Genomic DNA, 8,304 nt, shown 5'->3' on the forward strand with positions numbered 1-8,304 from the left:
TTTGTCTATATTTATAAGCCCAACGTATCCCATATGACACGTGTAATGGTGTAATTAGGTTGCTGTTTAACCACGATATGTGTAATTTGGTGTATTTTCTAATTTTGAATTTTGCTCGTTTCGCTTCGTTTGAACGTTTCTTTTTATTTTTGAAAAAAAAAACAAAATCCCATGAATTGTGGGGAATTAAACCGGAAATTAATTGGAAATAAACCGGATCAAATCGATATTTAGAATAAACCGAAACGATAAGAGAACTGAACCAAAATCTTCGATTGACGAAGCTTTTGAGTTTTGACTGATCTTTGGCGGCTGCACTGCCACTGTTTTTCGTGTTGCCGAGTCAACACGAGTCTTTTTGTTCATTGTGGCTTCCACCTTCCAGTTTCAGCATGTTTATTTTTTCTTTTCAATAAAAAGGAAAAAAAAAAAGATAATTAATCACTAAATTTTAACTTTTTGTCCAAAACAAAAAAAATCATTAAACCTTACTTTTAAAAAATATATTCTAAATTTAAATTAGTTAACCAAAACCTTTAAAATTAAATTTTAAAATCCTTAAAAATCTATACTTTTCATAGGTTTTTTGGAACATGTTTATTTTTGACAAGAAGTATAGTATTTTGAAGAATTTATCCTATACAAATTTAGCTTTTTGGTCGAAGTAAAAAAGTCTTCATCTCATAATGTAAATCAAATAAAAATGTTAAATATTATTTTCATATTACTATACAAATAATAGAAATTGATCTAAGACTTGAGAAAACAAATAAAAAAGGAAGGGATCAAATTAGAAGGTAACGAAAATTTTCTTTTTTTGTCTGGGTCTTCGTGGCCTAATGGTAAGGATGGGCTCTGGTTGCAAACACAATATGGGTTCGAACTCTGCTGGAGGGAACTATCTCACGAATTTTCGGACACCCACATGAGTATGAATCCTTGCTTACGATCCATTTGAAAACTCGGAAGGGGGCCTATCCATAGGTTGCCTTTTCCCCAGGGGATTAGTCTGAGCCTATATGGGCTTGGGATTACCCTGAGTTAAAAAAAAAAAAAATTCTTTTTTTCTGTAAGATAGTAAGATACTATGACGCCATTGCTCAAATGTATATGTTTGTTCTCTACACTCGGTAGATTACTATTTTTCTATATCTTTTTTTTCTATCCAAAAATTCAATCTACGTATACGTTAAATTAAAAAATGTTTACGTTATGTTTCTTTCTGTCCGGTAAACGGGTAATAAGTTGTACAATTTGAAATCTAAGGATATTTTCGTAATTGTAATTATAACGGGTATACGAAATTTTTTTAGAGTTTCTTATCAAACCAACACTTCTAAGTGCATTTGACACCGAATATGTGAAAAATCCTTTTGAGGTACATTTGCATAAATTGTCTTTTGGATTTCTTGTTGTATTTATATTCCGTTCATCAGGGGTCTGCGGCTCCAGAGAGAGTTAGTAAGATGGTGGTTTCAATGTCAACATCTGCTTAGCTTTGCTAGAATGACTATATGACTCTTAACGGAATGCATTTTCGGAGTTTATTTTGCCTGGCTTGGCGTGTGAGATTGTATGGATCATATTATCTCTCGGATCAATTTGATGGTCTTTCCGTTTTCCCTTGTACTGAGGGTTTTGTTAGACTTGTTCTAACTTTTTCTATGGGTAAGGGCTTGGTCCCATTTTTTAAGCTTTGGCGACTATTGTGTTGTAGATAGCGTTGTTGGAAGGTCAAGTTTTCCTTTGACCTTATCTCCTATCTCTTTAGTTTTTTTCCTCTTAATGTCGTTGTTGTAGTCGTCGTTGAGTTCTCAGTTCCGGCTCTTTTATATGTATCATCCTCCTCTAATGGAGTGTAAACAAGGGTAGTCTCATTCGTCTCATTACGTGACTATATACTATTTTGCTTAGATAACCAAATTAGATGGGCTTCTATTGGATTTTTCCAATGACATAAACTGATAATTTTGGACTTGTTATGAATGTTCTGATTGTTATGACGGGAGAGCCCATTACATATATGTCATCTGCGGTTCGGGTATTTCGTCGGGTGTTTTAAAGACAATTCCAATAAAATGATGTATGTGTTGTTGTGGACCTTGTGGGGTCATGTGAGCGTTTGATTTAGCAATGATTAGACGAATAATAATAGTATGAAATTACTATTTTAGTAGATTGTGATCTGATTTTCTGTGAAGTTGGTGAGACGACACCCACCGAAAGAAAAAACGTAATTCAATTCCAACTTGCGATTCCAATTATTTTGTGCTAATCTTGTCGGCGGACGAGATGGAGACATTTATACATATCATATCCGAGAAGTTTTGGAAACTGTTGTTGGTCAATTTCTAGATAAATTATTTAAGGTTTTGAGTTTGGACCAAATTTTCGATTTATCAGAAAATGTAACAAGTTTCAGTTTTTTTTTTTTGGCTTTTTTTTGTTGTTGAAAATAATGTAAAACTAATTGAAAATCTTGCATGAAAAACAAAAGTAATTTAAATTTCACAAAATTTTCGGATAATTAAATCAAATAATCTTTATAATTTTTTAGATAACCATCTAAAATTACTATAAAATATCTATTTTAGAAAGGAAGATAAATAACAATAATCATAAAATATATTCAAACACACTATAAAACCTAAGGCCCAAGTACTAAAAGTGTCGGCTTAACTATAGGGGCAGACAGTGTGGCGACTCCATGTACATAGATTAAAAGGGTACATAAATATAAGATAAAGGGATTAAAAAAAACAAAATTTTTAAATTAAAACACAAAAAATAATTGTAAACTAAAAAAGACACAAAGGAAAAAAGTTAATCAAAGAGATCCAAAAGAAAAAATGTATAAGTTTTATGATGTGTTAAGAGACGTTCTTTTTAAGTTTGTCCAGACTAATATGTTTAAGCCGGCTGAGTGCTATGTCGATCACTTGATTGGACGTGATGGGGAGATCTCACACCTGTCTCGTCTCGCCTCGTTACAATCGTTAATTCGTTATCTATCGAAGATATTGATAAGCTCAAATTAATCCCTAGAGCTACTCTCTCAAACAAGAGATCACTGCAGTACTTAGGGGTCAAATCCACAGAGATTCAAGATCAAACACAATAGATTGTAAAGTTTTGTAAATTACGCTAAACAAGTTAAATTGAATTAAAATAAAACAATACAAATATTTAAATAAAAGTGTTGTGAATTCAGAAAATCAAAAGAGCTAAGCCTAGGGAATTTCTCAGGAAATTATGAAATATTAAATCGGATAAATTAATTAAGGTTCAAGCAATAAAAATCAGATCTAGAACTCTAAACTTTTGGTAAAATAATCAGTTCTCACTGCAATTATAATCTAAATTTAAAACCAGAAAATCCAAATATCTTTGTAAAATTCCAAGTAATAAATCAGGTTTAAGAACAGGTTTAGATAAGTTCACAGAATTATTAATTCAAATCTCTTTGTAATAAACAATTCTGCTCATCAATGGTTTAATCAGGAAAGCAATTATATTCTCATATCAATTTATTTCCCTAAGATAACAATTCTAGGTGATCAATCAAGAATTATTGTGAAGAACAACCAAGGATGAAGATCATAAAAGATTAAGAACCCTAAAAATCTCAGATCTAATAAATCATAAAAACCCTATGAAAAACCCTAAACCTAACAAGCAAATTACTCAGACATGTTTAATGAAGAACAAATCATAATTCTGAATAACATGCAATAGATATTAAAAAGTAGAAGAGGGAGTTCAAGAATTCTTCTCTACAAAGCAGATCTCTCTCTCCCAAAAGCTCTCAATATCCTTCTCTCAAAAACTGCTAGAAAATAACTTAAGGGTTTCTAAAACCCAAAAACCATATATATACATCCTAAAATACGTCCAGGGGCTTATGTTGCAATTATAGAAGACTTTGGGCAGATTTGTAAAACTTCCAAATTTGTTGTTCTCTCGTCGGGTAAACACGAGTGTCGATCGATACTCCTTAAGTGGTGTCGATCGATGCTTGGTCTCTGCTCCGACTCCAACTTGATTTCCTTCGGTAAAGTGCTCCAAAATGATCCAGATTGTTCCATATTGCCCCATCCGTGCCAAATTCCTAAATAACCTGTTAAGACTCTAAAATAACCTAGAAACAAATCAAAAGACTCAAAAAGCATACTTATATCATGGTTAAAAACCATAAAAACCATGATATATCAGATATATAGCAAGACAAACTTACTTAACTCACGGAATCTTATTCTTTCTCGGTTTGGTAACGAAGGGCAAACAACCAACTAGTCTAGTTGAACTAGACAACGTACGAGAGGTCGTCTTTCAGTCTTTACTCCTTTTCCAATACCTACTAATACCATCGACTGAAATGACTTCTTTTAGTCTTTGTTTTATTAGGTGGATACTAGAAAGTAAAAACTAACCTCAAGAGAGGCTTTGGGACCTGATTATATCTTAGTTGGTGAATCACTGAATCACATCATTGTCTAATCGGTTTACGCGGTATAGCAATATGTCATTCACCAAGCACGATTTTTTGATAAATCGGTTTAGCATTCATTGGTTAATCATGGGTAGGATAATCACGAATAAAAATACCTAATCATGATACCATTCTAGGCCATCGTCATCACCTACCCCCTAAGCCATGAAGGAAAATAATAAAGAAGAAGCAAAAATGGTCCCATAAGCTTTCATTTTTTTCATGGACCACCATTTATATCGTTATGTAACTTTAAATTGGTTTCTGGACACTCTCTCAGCTAATTTGATCCCAAATTAAATTTTGTTGCTAAGACCAAACTTTATAATCCACATTTATCGAGTTAAGACCCTCATGGGCTCCACTTTTGACGTTGCTCCTTTTATATAAAGTACCTTTATTGTTTTCTCTATTAAACTTTGCGACTTTTCCCGTTGCTTGTTAAATATTATATATATATATACTAGCATTTGACCCGCGCTACGCGCGGAAGTTAGATAAATGTGTACTTTGGTTATTTTGTTAATTTGTTTTTTTGGTATGTATTTTTCCTCTTTTCGTCTGGTTAGTTTGTCCGTATATTTTTCTTTGCTCTTTTGTTAATTTATTTTTTTCTGTATGTTTTTTCAGCTAGTATAATGTAGTCAATTTTTTGATTTTTAATTAATTTAAATCATCATGATCTCTTTTTCGTTTAAAAAAAAATATAGAATTAGAAGTTAAGTTTGTATAGTATTAGTTGTTGTCCCGCTTTAGTCGTTACTTTAATTAAAAAATTGTTATTTTGTCGTTGGATTGTTATTTGGTATTATTATATGTAATTGTAGGTAATTTTTTAATTATTTTATTATTTAATTAGTAACCTGTGCAAGTAGTTCTTTTGTCAATACTTTTGTGTTTGTAGTGATTAGTTAGTGGCTTTTGATTAAAAATGTTTAAAAATCTTAGTTACTTACAATTTTGTTTTCATTGTTTTTATTAATTTTTTTTTGTGCTTCTGCCATTGGGCCTTATTTTCTGTAAGCCTTAAAATTGTGTTGGTCTATTGGGTCTTTAGTGGTATGTTATTGAGGTTGGAATGGCTTTGTTCCCTTAGAAAATGTGATGTCTCATGAACGGATAGTAGAGAAGTCATTTTTGCGATCTACAGGACAATAAGAGTTTTGAAACTATTTATTTGATGCTTGTTATCCTTCTTCATTCATCCCTTTCATCGATGCACACATTTTTTTTTGGGTGTATTTGGGTGTTTTCCTCTTTGCTTCGCATCTGTAGGGGGTAATTGGTTCTCCCCTAATGTTTTTGTTCCAGTTAAGTGTTAATTGGTGTGTGCAAATCTGTTGTTTTTAATTATTTTCTTCCTTTCATTTCATATATAATTTATCCATTGTTTTTGAGATCTTAGTTTTACGTTTTGTTTCGGTTGGCCCCAGAGTGTGGTTTTCGATTGGATGTGAATTGTGTGTTGTAAAATTTAATTTTTGCTTCTATGATGCTTTTTAGAAAAACATTTTGGGGTGTATATTTTTGTGGCCGGTTTAGTAAGTCATTCAATTTAAGTCTAATGTGAACACAATCTGGAACTCGGATTTCAACATCTTTTCCCTCAACTAACGGTGTATGTATCTCTTACATTTTCTTCTGTTTGGTGATGGTTTTGTCAATTTCTGGCGACTAATGTTAATTGAATTTTAGTTGTGTTTCCCTGATCCTCTGTAAGTGCTTATCTTATTTTTTCGTTTGAGTTGTTTTTTCTTTTGATTTTTAATTAGTCATGTTTTTCAAAGCTGACAATTTTTATGATCTAGGTGTGCCTGAAGCTAAAGACCTCTTTGCATATGTCTATCTCCTGGTGGTCGTAATACTGTTAGACCTATTTTTGAGATTGTTTGTGGGAAGTTTCTTCAATATATGTTGATCTTGTATGTTCTATTTTTGTTATCATGCATGATAAGTGGTGGACTTTTTTTTTTCCCCATCGTTTGTATTCTTGCTATACTTTCAGTTATGTTCTCTCGTTCTCTTGTTTAAATTCTTTTGAAAGCGTAGGTAATGTTTATGAATGAGGAAAACAAATACTTTTATTTTGAATTTTGAAAATTTTTAGAGGATGATAACATTGGTGAATCTTACTGTTTCTTCTTAAGCTAAAAGATTAATTTGAAAGATATCTTTTAGGTGTTCTGAGATGAAAGAATTAAGAAGGGGAGAGACGCTTCAGGTCGCACACCGGCGGACGACGGAGTGGAGATTCCTGGGGAAGAGTTTTATTTCTACAGCATATAAAATATTACTAATGGATTGAACTTTTAAAGAAATATATAAAACTGGGCTTTTAAAGAAATATGAAACAAATGAATATGAATTGCTTAGTGGGTTGTATCAAAAAAATAGGCTTATTCAATTAAGGGAGTTGCTGATGTGGCAGCACCAGGAGTGAGTAAAGTTAACTTTATATATATAGATAGATATAGTAGACAGTTTTGACAATTTCTCAAACGGTAGACCAAAATATTACACGTTTCTTACATGTACGTACGTATATATAATAATAGTAAACCATATCTGAAGACGCACACGAGAACCAAGAACAATGAAAACTTTAACCAGCTTCGTAGTTATCATCTTCCTACAAAGCTTATCATTTCATATTTTTGGTCTTCATCAAACTTCTTCAAATGGCATTTTACAAGATTCATCTTCCATTTTTCCTTCAGATTTTCTCTTTGGTACATCTTCTTCCGCTTACCAGGTACTTCTTTATCTTCCCCTTTGGTCAAAAAAAAAAAAAAAATTTAATTAATTTTTAAAACATTTTTGTAAATTCAATTTATTTTTGTTATATGTAATTTGATGTAATAGTATGAAGGTGCGTTCTCGACCGATGGAAAAAGTTTGAACAATTGGGATTTCTTTACCCATGAAAACCCTGGTACGTATTTTATTTTGGTATCCATTTCGTTTTTTTTTTATAAAAAACGTTAGCTTACAATTTAGTTTCAAAAATCATAAGCTTAGAACTTTGGTTATTCACTTATTCGATTGACAAGTATGTATTTTATTTTGGTTTCCATTTGATTTATCTTTCGTTTAAAAGAGTTTTGGATTTTTTTTTTTTATATATATGGGAATTGCAGGGAAAATACGTGACGAGAACAATGGAGATATAGCTGTGGATCAATATCATCGATTTATGGTTATTTCTCTTATGAATATATTTTTTTTTCCTTCTTGTCAACTTCTTTTTATCTTTTTATATGATGACATGATCGTTGATGGTTATTATTTTATATTATCTACTGTAATATGCTTAGGAGGACATCCAGTTGATGACTTTCCTTGGCGTGAACAGTTACAGGTTTTCAATTTCGTGGAGTAGAGTATTACCTAGTAAGTCCTATTTGACTTAACCAGTACTTAATATTACATTGCATTTGCTTGGTAATAATAATAAAGATATTCGAAGTATCAAGAGATGATAGATTTAAAGATCGAAACTGAATCTAACTATTCGGGAATAAAGTAACCAAAGTTTATTATTTGTGAGACAGGAGGGAAACTTGGAGGGGTCAACTATTCGGGAATAAAGTATTACAACGTATTGATCGACTCTCTTATTAGTAGAGGTAGTATTTGTCTCTTTTGTCTTTTTATAATTAATTACTGAATCCGTATTATATATTTATTTTATAAAACATGTATTTTTGTGTGTTTTTAATGAAAATTAATAAATTAAAACATGATCTCAGAGATTAATTAATTATTCTCCGTACATATAGTTTAACTTTTTTTTTTTTTTTTTTTTTTTTTTTTTT

General features: G+C 31.4%; 1 pseudogene; it reads left to right on the forward strand.

The window, feature by feature from the left end:
* LOC104716029 overlaps window positions 7,002-8,304 on the forward strand; it is a 3,365-nt pseudogene continuing 2,062 nt past the window's right edge.

The sequence above is a fragment of the Camelina sativa genome, chromosome 9 (genome assembly GCF_000633955.1).
Source record: "Camelina sativa cultivar DH55 chromosome 9, Cs, whole genome shotgun sequence".
Taxonomy (NCBI): Eukaryota; Viridiplantae; Streptophyta; class Magnoliopsida; order Brassicales; family Brassicaceae; genus Camelina; species Camelina sativa.